General features: G+C 45.2%; 1 protein-coding gene across 1 annotated transcript in view; it reads left to right on the forward strand.

Moving 5' to 3' along the window:
- The first annotated feature begins 349 nt into the window (after positions 1-349).
- Positions 350-14591, forward strand: part of LOC146868751 (uncharacterized) — a 74548-nt gene continuing 60306 nt past the window's right edge. The window contains exon 1 of the mRNA XM_085616178.1: positions 350-422. The gene's annotated coding sequence lies outside the window, so the exon portion shown is untranslated. The remainder of the gene's footprint in view (positions 423-14591) is intronic.

Below are 14591 nucleotides of genomic sequence, written 5' to 3' on the forward strand. Positions count from 1 at the left end.
GGAGTTGTTCGTTCAGAGGCCAGTCACTGCTTGGATGTAATCACATCGTGACCGACCTGCGCACACTCAATGGGACCCCTGCTGCCTCCGTGTATTCACCGGCAGCAGTGAGGGGGCCACGTTTCTATCCGCCCAGGGCGCTATCCGAGCAATGACTGGTTCTCTAAATGGGTTGGTGGGATCCCTTCCTTAAGCTCATAGCGTGCGGCACGAGCCTCCTTTGAAACGGGACGCTCGCTTGTACGAAATTGGCTCCGCGTGCGGATATAGCCGGATTGAAAGAAGTGGTCACACCCTGCCTCTCCTCCCTGTATAAACACTAGTGTCGCCGGCGCGTGCAGCGATAACAAGGAAGGCAGTGCACCTTGCTCGGGTGACATTCACGTCTGAAGGAGTGCTGGAGGACGCAGCGGAGACTGCAAGTAAGACTCTCTTAGAAGATGCGGACCATGCGAGGGTCAGAGTGGGGTGGTTCTTTTCCTGCCTGCCTCACCCTATCAGTCCCGCGGACCTGTTTTCGTCATCTGACTCGTTTTAAGCCTACACACTCTCTCTGCCTCAAAGCCCTCCTTCCTCTCCCCCTCACCGCCTTTTGTTCCCTTTTTCAGGCGGGCTGGCCTCACAGGTGGTCCAGTTTTAGCTGTTAGGGGACCATTTCAGTGGTCTGAGGGGCTGTTTTTAACAATTGAGGGGCTTATTTACAAGCCCCTTGCGCCACTTTTGCGTCATTTTTACTATGTTAAAAGTGACGCAAAAGTGGCGAAAGGGGCTTGTAAATCTGCCTGTGAATTCTTACAGATCACACAAAGTGTGCACAGCAATCACACACTCATTCAGTCTCCCACACCTGTACAGGGCCTGTCTTTATGAGTTCAAAGCTGCTCCAATTCACAAATGTGGCCACCTTTTACCTGTCTGATTCGATTGCACTTTTATATTGGTTCAAGGGGCTAATGTATGTCTCAGTCCGACCATGTTATTGCTCCTGTCACTAGTCACCAATAGTGTGACCCCCGAAGGTCAACGCCACTCAGGAAGCTGCCCCCCACCGCCACCCATTCCCTTGTGTGGGACACAGGACATGAATGACTTTGAATTGACTCCGTGTGCCCACTGCCAGTCCCTGCCCAGGTGCCTTTTATCACACAGGTCTGCTGCCCAAACGACTAAGAGCCCACTCCGGCTTCAAACGCTGCTGTCATCTGACGAAATTGATGTGAGACTCGCTTCTTTCTGGGAATATACTTCGGTCTTCGCAGATGGCTCTGAGAAATATTGCTTTTGGTGCACAGTCTTTTCATTTTCTAGCCAGCTGTGAATTGATTCTAAAACTTGCATTCGTTTATTGAGAAATATTTTTGAGGAAATAGACGAAGAGTGATACAATGTCCCTCAAAGTGAGTTCGGGGGTTTCAAACTTGTTTTGCCACTTAATAAATCCATTTGTCAACAGTGTCTTTATTGAAGGATTGGCTAAAAACTGGTGCCATGCAGACTGCGCGCACCTTTTTGCAGAAAGTGCCTGGCTCACCGGACTGTAACTTGCGACCTGCAGTTCGCAGAATGATCTCTGCAGCAAAGCATTTACTCATTGAGCTATCTAACACTGAGCGACTGGTTCTTTGCCGCAGGCATGGTCAACCTCTGAGCTATTTTAGGATCATTGAAACTTGTTGAAGATTTCATAAAAGTATTTCACTTTTTTATTATTTTTTATTATAAGGTAGGACATGTAGTGGTGTGAAGACCTTAATGTGTGATGCTATTTGTTGTGCTATATTATGCTACGTAACCATATGCTCTATGAAGAGCTTTATAAAAGACAAGTCATTACTTAACACTGGGGGAATTGTGTTCAGACGTCAATAATTGATAGGAAAGACCGGTATTTGCTTTGAGTGTCCCAGTGTCCTGCTTTACTTTTAAAAAAAATTTATTTTAGCCAGAAAGGTACAAAAGTAGAAATACATTACAGTTTCAATAATTTCATCAATAAATAGATTACAGGTTCATCTATAACATAATATGCATGCTTGTCGGGCTGACAAATTTCGAGACTGGGGGAACCGCTTTAATATGTTTCATATACTAAATCCATCTTGCAGTCTCCCATTGTATGCATGATTAATCCCTGGCTTCTACCCCAAGAACCCCCGGTGATCTCTAAAAAGAGTAGATGTTTCTCTTGTTATACAGTGGGCTATACATATGTCAACCTCTTCATCCTGTCTTTTTGCTAAGCCACATGGTCATGAATGCCCAGATCTTTCAACCTTTCTCCCTACCCCGAAGGCCATTGTTCTTATATAATGCCGTTTCTTGAGTATAAATGCTTAGCAAGCGATTGAGCCATGCCAAGTATGTGGGGGGTTCAATATCCTTCCATGCCATATCTATCAATAACCTAGCTACAGCTATTGTGATGAATACAAAATCCCTTTGTGACGTAGGTAATCCAGCTCGGCTATCGTAACCCAGTATCATCAGTGCTGGACTAATTGGAATCGCCCTGTTGATTGTTTGCTGCCAGAAATTTTCTATGCCAGTTTTTGAAGACGTCAGTTTACTACATGCATAGAACATGTGTATGCTGTCCGCCGGGCCGGTTTGGCATGTAGGACATTTATCGGTCTCCCTTTTCCTCCATTCATAAAGTTTCGTGAGGGTATAATACAAATTAAAAAGGGTTTTATAGTGCTGAGCTTTTAAATTTGCAGATAGAAAGATCTTCTTCCCCAGTTCAATTGACATATCTAAATCAACCTCCTCATCCCCTGTTTTTTCTGCCCATTTCGCCTCCGTTTTCTCCAGATCTTTGGGGAGGGTTTCCATTAATATCGTATAATAGTCCCTGATCCTACCATCCCCTCGGCATATCGTATCCAATAATGGTATTTCGCAGAGATTGAAAGACCCTCTAGGAAAGTTCCTTAAACAGCCTCTGAACTGTATGTATTTGAATTGTGTCCTGTGATCTCACCCCAGGTTTTGGACTAATTCTGAAAAGGGAATGATCTCTGAATTATTAAATAAGCTCTCTATCCTTTCTATTCCAGCCTGCTCCCAACCTCTACCCATGACATCATACATCTACGCTGGAAGAAATGAGGAGCGCCATAAAGGCGTATATCCATTATATTTTGGAATTTTTTGTAGTCTGGTGACTTTACCCCACATCTTCCAGGCAACCTTTATGCATTTGAACCGTGTTTTTATGTAATAACTGGATTCCAACTACCTAAGAGAGAGCTCCACCGCCTCTTTGCCAACAGCTAAGTGATAGATGGAAGGTAGATCTTCCTCACTTCTCGGCCTATGTGTCATCAACAGAGTGCCCATCTGTTGCAAGGCAGCAGCCCAGTAATAAACCAGCAAGTTAGGAGCAGCCCCCCCCCCTATCTTACAGGAGTGTTAACGTTTTCAAAGCCCGTCTAGTTTTTTGATAATTGCGTATACATTTTCTGTATTATGGTATCTGTCAATTCCAGGGGAATGGAGCGGAACAGTTATAGCACTCTAGGAAATATTTTCACTTTTTATACATTAACCCTGCCTCTGATTGTTAGATGCTGTTTATCCAGACGCCTCAGCTCCGTGACTATTTCATCCAACGCCGGGTCAAGATTAGTAGGCCAAATTGCATCGATGTTAGAGCTTATCCTGACCACCAAGTACACGGCCGACTCAGTTTGGCGCTGGTCTGGTATAATGCATTGCCGTGAGCTAATTATATGTGTCTTCTCTTTGTTCAACAGATATCCTGACCTGCTCCCGAATTCCTATGCCATGCTCTCAGTTTCTTTGATTGCCTTCTCTGGTTTGATGTAATAATAGCAATATCATCCGCATAGTCCAAAACCTTGGTCTCATACCAATTAGTTGCTATAGTTTTAATCGCAGTGTTTAGAAGTATCTGATTGATAAAAGGATCTAAATACATGGTGAAGAGAATTGGGGAACACGGGCATCCCTGTCTCTTCACCCTGGCCACTTCGATTCTCCCCGATGTGTTCCCCATCATCTGCAGCCTTGCATAGGGTGTATAATACATTGCTCGAATAGCTGTAATTACTTCTGGGCCAAACCCTCTCTCTGATAAGACTTCCCAAAGACATTGCCATGCCAAGCGGTCGACAGCTTTCTCAGCGACTAAGAGGATCACACCCATATTGTCTCCTGTTGCCTCTGCTATATCCAGTAGGGAGATCACCCGTCTCACATGGTCTGTGGTTTCCCTGCCCGGTACAAAGCCGTGCTGCCATGGTGAGACTAGTTTGGCTATGACCCTCTGTAGCCGGTTTGCTAAAACTTTGGAATACATTTTGGCATTGGAATTTATCAGAAAGATAGGGCGATACGAGGCAGGCAACGCCAGTGGTTTCCGCTTCTTAGAAATACTATGTCTGTTCCCTGCTAAGAAGTAGGTGGAATTCCACAGTACACCTAGAAAAAGATCATGTAATAGTGGGGCCAGATCGTGTTGAAGCATCTTATATAACTAGATCGGGAGTTTATCCGGGCCTGAGGCCTTCCTGGAAGATAGAGAGCATAGAGCAGTCACCACCTCATCAAGCGTAAATTCTGCTTCCATCTCCAAGTATGTAGCTTCGTCAATTTTATTCATCGCCGGCTGTCTACTCCCAGTTCCCATTTGGGCGAAGTCAGTGGGGCCTAATTGGTATAGCTTTGATAAAATTGTTCGAAAACCCCTTTAATCTCCATAGGTTGGGTTTCATACTGCCCTTCACTGTTCTTTATTTTAGTTATACTATTCCTAGCTATCTTCTGCCTTGTCCGAAGGGCCAGTAGTCTTCCTGCCGCTTCCCGTATTTGCAAATCTCCCTTTGGTGTGTTTGAAAAGTCTGGGCCACTTGCACCTGAAAATAGCTGTTTATTTCTGACGTAGCTGTAGCTATTTTCGCCATGACCTCACTTGATGTCTCCTGCCCCCGACAGATCAGTTTTGTGTGCTCTAGCTCCAGTTGTGTCAGCCGTACAATTAAAGAATTAACCTAATTTCTCTGCGTCTTACGCCGCTGGTCAACATAGCTTATAACTTCCCCCCTCAGCCCAGCATTAAATGAGTCCCACACTATAGTACATGAGGCGCTGTATTGATTCATATTGAAAAACTCTCTTACCCACTTCTTTATATAGAAAAGGAATTCTTCGTCTACTAGTAGTTTCTTATCAAATGACCAGCAGCACTGCTTCCCCTCTATTTCTTGCCCTGTTATTTCCAGCAGAAGCGTGTTATGGTCCGAAAAGAGTTGGGCAGTTTGGTTATCTCTACCTCATCAAGCACATTAGTAGGGATCAAAAAATAATCTAAGCAAACATATTTTTGATGGGGGTGCGAAAAGTAGGTGTATCTTGGGTTAATAGTATTCTTATATGTCCAGACGTCTGACAGACCATGACACTCCTCAAAAATGTTTAGTGCTCTATATACCTGAGGTTTCCTCCCATTGTATTGCAGCCCATCATCCAGAGAGAGCCCCAGATGTATATTAAAATCCCCACATATTATTAATGGGGTCAGCCAGGAAGCAAGTTCCACTCGCAAATCCTCCCAAATTTTAGGGATGTCTTGGTTTGAACCATATATAGGCCCTATTGTCACCCCAGTACTTAATGTAGCTATTGCCTAGCGCCCCCACTTATCTGCCATTATGCGCTTTACTATCCCAGCCTGATGTCTTATGTATATGGCAACTCCTCTTATCATAGAGGTTTGTGTAGAGCATACTGCCAATTCATAGCCCCTTATCTGAAGGGCATCTTTATTGCACCATGGGATATGTGTCTCTTGAAGACAGATTACCTCTGGATTCATACATTTCCACATCTCATAATCCTTTGATCTTTCCTTTTTATCATTCAGCCCCCCTACATTCGCTGAACAAATCCTCAACTTAGCCATAGCTAGTTACAGAGACCATCCATCTGTATTGTCTAGTTCTAGGACACGAGGGGAAGCAAGATGGTGGTGGGCTAAGGCAACTGCTCACAGCATGTAAACACCCTGATCTAGTGAGACCCCCCGAAATGCCCCCCCGGCAATAAAACAAGGATTCTACTGAGACTTTGAACTCCCTGTTGAAATTGCTAAGGGAAGAGACCAACAGCTGTCCCCCACTTGCAGGATTGCAGCTAAACAGCAGGAGCTCCTACTAACCTGCCAACAGCTCTACGGCAAGCTAAGCCTCTCCGGTTGCTGCTGCACGGAAGTGCGGCTCCTAAATGGGCTGAAACCAGAGGGACAGCCGGTAACCTGAGGGAAGATGGGGACAACCCAGGCCACCGGTGGCCCGACATCTGCCCGCTCCACATCACAGTTCTGTGCCGGGACAGAGGTAATGGCTTGACAGCCCGGGCGCTGAGGACAAACCGCGACCCTGAAGAACGATATTCCAGACTGGAAGGGCGGGCCAATGCCCCAGCAGCGCCTGCCCAGTCCGACGATTGTGGAAGTACTCGGAGGTTCCAAGCCACAAGCAGGGCTTAGAGCTGGAGTTAGGACTGCGGAGCAAGGTGGAATGGAGGATCTAGATGCTGAGACGAGGAAGACAGTAACATCAGCCAGCCTACAGGTAAATGAAAACGTGAGTATCTATCCAGCCAATACCAGTGCCTAAGCATGCAGCTCTCGTCTCGGTAGAGGCCGCCTCCCCATAGGTACGGGATGACTGTGTAGGGGAAACTAGGACAATGAATGCAGGCAATTTGGACTGGAGCGGAAAAAGAAAGGAGTAAAGAAGACCAAGTTGGGGATAGCAACACCCATTCTAGCAACAGCATACAGCTTGAAAATGCAATAGAGAACATCGCAGGTGGGGAGGAGGCAGAAGTACAATCAGAGCTAACAAAAAACGACTCTGAGAACTCTCAACAGAGTAGGATTAAGAAAATCCGAGACAAAACTCTGGGGGAAAAATGGCAAAACCTAACAGGGAAAGAAGGCAATAAAGGAAGGATACTGATGTGCAGGTAACGGACTACTTCTATTCATTATCGGACGATACTGGGTCAATGGTGGATTCTCTATCCTTATCAAGCTTGAGTGAAAGCGAGAGCGAAAGTTTACCCGATACTAGTGGGATGGACTCTGTCTAAACCACGTTTAGAGCCAAACGGGCTCTAGAACCTTCAATTTAGTAAAAAAAGGAAAAGTTCTAAATTGGGATTGCTGACCATCAAATCAACTAATGGGGGAGGCTGGGGGCAAAGCACCGGATCCTGAAGATGCACCCATCACAACTTTGGACGCTATCTTGCAATCCATCATGGCACACTGGGAAGAAACAAGGCAGGATAGAAGACGCTCCCAGGCAGCTATTCGCAAGGTGCAGGGGTCAGTACGGAAAGTTGTTCAAGTATGCAATGATATTTCTGACGACTGACAGAGCTGGAGACAAGAACTAGAAATCTTGAGACAGATATTGCAGCAACCCAGAGTGAGACGGAATCGCATGAGGCCATGCTAGTAGATATTCAATGGAACTTGGAGGATCAAGAAAACCGCCAACGCCAGAACAACCTGCGATTCCTGGGCAGTCCAGAGGATAAAGAAGGCATGGACATTTGTCTCTGTATGGTGAAGCTATTAAGAAAGGTGTTTCCCGACGTGGAAGGGTGGAACTGGACTCAAGAAGTTTAACGGGCCCATCAGGTCCCCCTGACATTGAAAAAGCTTGTTGGAGCAGATGCAAGACCCAGATCTGTGCTAGTCTACTTTGAGAATTATCTTCTCAGGCAGAACATCTTCGAGAAAGCTAGACCAGAAAGTAAACGCAAGATAGATGTATTGAATTTTTCACCCGACCTGACTGCTGCCAAGTAACAGTTGAGAGACGCTGGAGACTACTGCAGATGATCAGCCCATTCCAGGCAAAAGGCGCACAGGCTTACCTGATGAATCCAGCCAAACTAAAGGTGGTAGCTGGGGACAGGACCCGCTACTTTACATCCGAGATTAAAGAGAAAGAATTCTTGGGAGAACTTAATGGAAGGGCTCAGGGAAAATAGGATTCAAGATATACGTGAGTCGCCTTGATGGTAAGGAGATGTGATCAGGCGTAGAATAGGGATGGAACAGAGACTTACTGAGATTTAGTCTAATCACAATGTTCCTTTCTCTTTTTATCTCTCTCTCTTTTGTCTCTCTTTTCTTTCTGCTTTTCTCTTCTTCCTATTATGCAAGTTTGGATAGGTTGCTGTTTCCGGAGGGACCCTTTTTTTTCCTTCTTCTTCTTTTGGTGTGCTGGAAATTTGATGGATCTAAGGAAGGGGGGTGTTCACTGATCACGGTGCAGGGCTGCCTCATCTCTTCACAGACCACCGATCTGGACGCTTCCTGGGGAAGGGAGACGGGGGGGAGGGCTAGGGGTTTGTTTACGGGCGGCGGGCAGAGGGGGAGGGAGACGGCAGCTCCAGGGGGGCTAGGAGGGGCACTAAGGGGGAAAAAGCCAGAAAAGAAATACAGAAATGGAAAATGTTCATAAAAGTATTTCTAAGAAGTTCGTTAACCAAGTTTTTTCAGAATATTATATCCTGAAACTGGACGTACACAGATGTTTGCTGCAGGTGGCTAAACCTCTAAGATATGTTAAAATGTAGTGTTGGTATGACCACTTATTTAAGCCACGATATCTTCGCAGGCAGGTTTATTAAGAGATAAAATGATCTTCTCAGGCTCTACGAGCATAGGCTGACTCTCAGGAACAGGGCACTTTATTCCTCATATTTGCAGACCCTCGGCCCACCCATGATCTGAGCCACTGTGTGCTGCCACTTCCCACTGTGAGTTTCCGGATTTTTGGTGTAACTTTTGTTCATTTGCTGAACTTCCTAGAAGTTCAGAACATACACTCACATTGCGATACAAACATTATCATAGACCCTGGTAGCTGTGTGTCTATCACCTTACCTCCTGGTATGTCTTTCAGCGTCCTTCTATGTTCTTTAGCTTTCCACACATGGGCTCTACTTTGCTGTTTATTCCTCTGGAGTGTTGTGAAGTAGGCCCGGGCATAAAACTCTGCCAAGCTTGCAGAGTTTGTCGATATCGGGCACTTACCGAACCTGCAGAGGAGCTCGGAGTTACTGAATTCTGCCCTTCGGGAGCAAAGCAGAGTTCTGTTTCCATTTGCGTGCTCAAGGTTTGTTTTGGCACTCACTCACGAGTGCCACAACACTCTTGGGCCACTAGCAAGCGAGTGCTAGACTTTGTGCTCCCTTGCACCACTATCTAGCTTTCTGCTAGGCTTCGCGCTTACTCGCACTACTTCTGGCCGCGACGGTGCCAATGCAGTGCCGATTGCTATTGAAAATGGAGCGCTCGAGCAGCTTGTGTGCTCAAGAAGCAGCTGAGAGGCTTTTCAAGTGTATTTTCTTCTCCATCTGTCCATTGGAGCAGTTTTTTGTGCAAGAAGCTTTTTTTTCCAACAGAAAGGAAGTGCCTCAATGACTCCAACTTCCTGTTCCTGTCCAACAGGCTCCCCTCAGTGTATTGTCCACCTCCTGTTTAAGTTTCATTGGGATTTGGAGCTGGAAGGATCACTCTCCTTGTCAACTGCATATATTCCATTGGATTTAAGGACTTTGTATTGAGATTTCAAGAAGTAAGTTGAAAAACGGGTGTATAAGTGTGTTGTTTGTGTGTTTGGTTGTTTGCACCAGGATTTGTTTGTACTTTATTCAATTTTTAAAATGTATTGTGGTGGGTGGCCTGCATTTTCAGTAGGGGTCTAGGTTTTTTATTTTTGCATGCAATTCTTTTTCTTTTGTAAAGGAAAAATGTTGCACAGTTTTGTACATGTTCTCCATGTTTTTTAATAAATTTGCAATATTCATTACATTTATTATGTGGCTTAGTCTACCAATGGGCCTTTCAGCCAGTAGGCCCAGTAGTAGTTATGAGTGCATGAAAGAACTGTTTCTGTGGTGTCCGTTGAGTTGAAACTAGGCCTGGGGTGTGAACTCCACTCCATTCGCTGAGTTTGTGGAGTTTTCAGCACACTGCAAATTCAGAGAGTTTTTTCCTCGCTCCTGCTCGCTAGTTGGCAATCGGGTAGAATCCAAGGCTAGATCACCTCCTAGTGAGATTTCTCAATGCGAGCAGGTGCGGATGGTCGTGACCACTCGCGTTGAGAAACCAGCTGTTCGCGTTGAGGAAGCTGCTGAGTGGCAGAAAGAAGCAGCTCTCTCTTGTTCTGTGCATGGTGCAGTTTGCTCTGATTTTTCAGTGTGGGACAAACACCCGGTGCTAAAAATCAGAGTGTACAGTGAGTTTTTTAATAACTGTGCAGAGTTATGCATAGCGGAACTCAGCGAACTCCACCCACGCATAATTAAAACATCATTTAGGCCATAGATGGCATTGGATTAAATTACTAAATGTGTATTCTTTGCTGCGTGTTTCACATTTTTCTGCAAACAGCAAATAAGGGGGTAATTATATTTGACACCTTTAGGGGATGTGTGTTGTTTTAAAATGTCTTAGCCCAGTTAATTTTTGTTTTAGGCATTGCTGAATTAATTATATTTTTTCTGTGTTACCATGCCTCCTTTGTTTGGCCAGTGTGTGAGAGTGTTTGTCATAGGCCACCATTTGTCTTTGTTCCCTATGCCATGTGGCCAGGGGCCATTTTTTTGTATAGTCGGTGTCCATAGGCCTGTATGTGTTCTTTGCTTTCCATGTCTCCTGCTTGTTGTTGTTTGAACATGTGACTGGTGGCCATTTTGTGTAGGCAGCCAGTTTGCTTTTGCCTTATGCCTGCATGTGCTCTTTGTTGCGACCATGCCTCCTTGCTGGTTATTGTTGTTGTGACCATGTGGCTGGCAGCCATTTTATGTAGCCAGCCAGTGTGCTTTTGCCATACGCCTGCATGTGTTCTTTGTTGTGGCCATGCCTCCTTGCTGGTTGCTGTTGTTGTGACCTAGTGGCTAGAGACCATTTTGTGTAGGCAACCAGTGTGCTTTTGCCATAGGCCTGCATGTGTTCTTTTTTGTGGGCATGCCTCCTTGCTTGTCATTGTTGTTGTGACCATGTAGCTGGTGGCCATTTTGTGTAGCCAGCCAGTGTGCTTTTGCCATAGACCTGTATGTTATCTCTCTTTTTCAGGCCTCCTGCTTGTTGTTGTGACCATGTGGCTGGCGGCCATTTTGTGAAGGCAGCCAGTGTGTTTTTACCATAGGCCTGCATGTGCTCATTATTGTGGCCATGCCTCCTCGCTTGTTGTTGTGACTATGTGTCTAGTGGCCACTTTGTGCAGCCAGCCATAGTGCTTTTGCCATAGGCCTGCATGTGCTATTTGTTTTCCAGGCCTCCTGCTTGGTGTAGTGACCATGTGGCTGGCGGTCATTTTGTGTAGGCAGCCAGTGTGCCTTCGCCATAGGCCTTCATGTGTTCTTTGTTGTGGCCATGTCTCCTTGCTGGTTGTTGTTGTTGTGACCATGTGGTTGGTGGCCATTTTGTGTAACCAGCCAGTGGGCTTTTGCCCTAGAACAGCATGTGTTCTTTTTTTCCCATGCTTTCTTGCTCAGTGTTGTTGCTGACCACGTGGCACTGGCTGGCAGCCATTTTTATGTGTCCAGCCAGTGTGCCATTGCCATAGGTTTGCATGGAAAGATATCAGTTTAATAATATGCCTGATGACCATTCACTTATTGGTAATATTTTTGTATTACATTTTTTTGAATCTGTTGTTTTAATTGTCATTCTTTTTATAATTTTCAATGTAGAAATTTTTTAATGTACAATTTTTTAATGTTGCCATTTTTAAATTTTTGTATTTTTTTTTTTTTAATTGTAAATAATTTTTTCCCGTTTTGCCTCGGTCTATCCAAAATCCATCTATCCATCCACCATAGGCTCACAGCCTCACAACAGCATTCAGTTTTTTAGGCATATAATTAAATTTCTTCCTGGTGGACACCCTAGCTGCGGTGCACTCTAGACTCTAGCATTATTAATTTTTTTAAAGATTACTATTCCATTTACCCAATTAGTTCATTGAGTGCCACAGATGTCTCTTTTTGAATATATGAACATAGAGTAAAGTGCTCTATCATTCTGTATATTCTGTGTTGTATTCTCATGCCCAATTATGGTATTGTGGTGTGGTTTGACTTTAAAGTAGTTACCTAAGTTAACAAAACAATCACACTACTATTGCCTTTGTCTGTACTAGTTCAAACTCCTAACAATGCCACGTTTCACACTAAATGTTTTTCTTGCTTGTTTGCTTTTAGATGTACAAGACAAGGGAAGAGACATCACCCGCAGTACTGCCAAACAGAAAGCCTGTGCAGTCACACATCAGTCCCTCAATCACTTCCTCTTGTGCAGCTTGATGCAACTGCCAACTGAGAGCTTTAAGATGGCCCCAAAGAAAGATGCTGCCAAGAAAATACCCAGTGAGAAGAAGTAGCTCTCCGCCACTGACGTGGTGAACCAGAACCTTTTTTGGCAAACTTGTGCCTGCTGCACTGGTCTCTGGAGAGCAAGCTGGGAGCAGCACTCCTGCATCAACAGCACCACCCCAACCTAAGCCCAGGACCATCTCTGTCAGTGAGGCAGCCACTGCAGTCATGTCGACACCAACAAGTATTGACATTGAATTGAATTTGACTCTTTTGCAGAGTAGTACACAATTGGCTTAGGAAACACAGTAAAGTGGACAGAAGCTGCAATAGTACATTTTCCTGATGTTGGAGCAGAACGGGAGGTTGAGTTCCGTCCGAGCAAGAACCCCCTCTTTTAGAATAGTTGGCTCCCAGATCTCCAACAAGGTAAAGTAAGGGTACTACTCTACCATCTTTTCCAAGCACCACTTCTGACGATGATAATAGGGACATGGAGAGGTCCTCGGCAGAGTCCAGGAGACAACAGGAGATTCAAGGGAAAAGTAAAGTTGCTGAAAGACTCAGACTTATGGAAGGGGATGATGAGGAAGGAGGATGACGACGACGAGGCAGTCATTGTGGAGGGTGACACAGAGGAGTATGAGATTGCTATTCAACCTTCCCCGAGGGATGAGGCATAGGTAGCACCGGCTGCTCCCATATTTGCAAAGCCCCAGCTGAGACCTGCACCAACCTCTACCTCAGGCGAAGCAGAAAGGCAATAAACAACATGCCCACCTTCCTTCAGTTTTTCTTCAGGCATTGGCAGTGGCACATTAAAACAGTACTCCTCCCCAGTTTGGGACTTTTTAATGGTTAGCAAAGAGGGGGAGCACATTGAAGTATGCATCATTTGCCGCACAAATGTTTGTTGAAGTAAGCCTGGTAAAATTATGGTACTGGAGGCCAAACGACCCATATGAAAAAACCCCTAAAAAAAAAAGTGGGAAGAGCACCTTAAAAATATTGCTGAACGTGGTCGTGATGGTGAGCTGGGGAACATCAGCTAAAAGTCCAATCACAGTGGAAAGTGATGATGAGGAAGAAGAGGGTGACATCTTCGCACAAAGCAGCCCTGTCCCCAGCAGTGCACCAGCAGATTCACCCACCTCTGCGACTTCACATTGGCACAAAATTCGGAGTGAGATGGTGACAGCACAGCATACAGTGATTGCCCCCAACAACTCACATTGAGTCTACCAACACCATCTACTTCTCTAAAGACGCCGATGTCAGTGGCCCCAGAAAAGAAGAAAGTCCAGGCTACTATTACAAGTATGTTTAGGCAGGAGGTGCCCTATGAGCAGAACCACCCAACTGCATGCTTGTAAAATGGGAAACTGGAAACATTTTAGCGCTGGTCCTCTTCCCTTCACTTTTGTGGAAGGAGTGAAATTCTTACAAGCCATCTGCCAAAAATGGATGGTACCATGTCGGACCTATTTTGCCAAAGTTGCTGTTCCAGTGCTGCATCACGATATGCTGCAGTTGGTTGGAGAAGCTTTACAGAAAAGTGTTCTTCATACTATCCGCCTGACGATAGACATGTGGAACAGTTGTCAGGTAACTGATTACATGTGTATCACTGCACACTGGATCACTTTTGCGGGGGTAAATTAAAATAAATCTGCAGGTCTTGACCCGGACAAAAGTTTTAATAGCGCTCAGCGGCATGCAACACTACTTGATCCTTTTTCTGAAGGGGATGTTTCAAAACATAAGAGGTGGATTGTAGAGCAAGCTGGAGACCTGGAAGAAGAATGACTGAAACTTAGAGTCCCTCCCCACAGTTCTAGGGTGCCAACTTCAACTTCCAAAGAGGGCAGTCTTGTCTCACAGCAGCCAACAACACCATCAACTATAACACCGTCAACAGCAGCAACAGAAGGACTGGACCCAACTTCTGCATTGTATTGGTTTCAATCAGCAGGACTTAAGTTCAGTGAAGGGGCGATTTCAGACAAGGTTGCGCAAGTGGCAGCACAAATGACCATACACAGGATGTTCCAGGAGTAGCTGGATGATCAAAATCTATTGTTGTGTTGGTATGGGACAAAGCACCAATGGCCAAAGCTCAAGAGGCTTGTAATAAAGTATTCTGAAGCCAGTGTCTCCAGAGCATGTGTTCATTGAAGCTGATGCAGCTGTTACAGTGAGAAGGACCAGTCTCTTGCCTCAAAATG

This window comes from Triturus cristatus, chromosome 1_2 (genome assembly GCF_964204655.1).
Source record: "Triturus cristatus chromosome 1_2, aTriCri1.1, whole genome shotgun sequence".
NCBI classification, from domain to species: domain Eukaryota; kingdom Metazoa; phylum Chordata; class Amphibia; order Caudata; family Salamandridae; genus Triturus; species Triturus cristatus.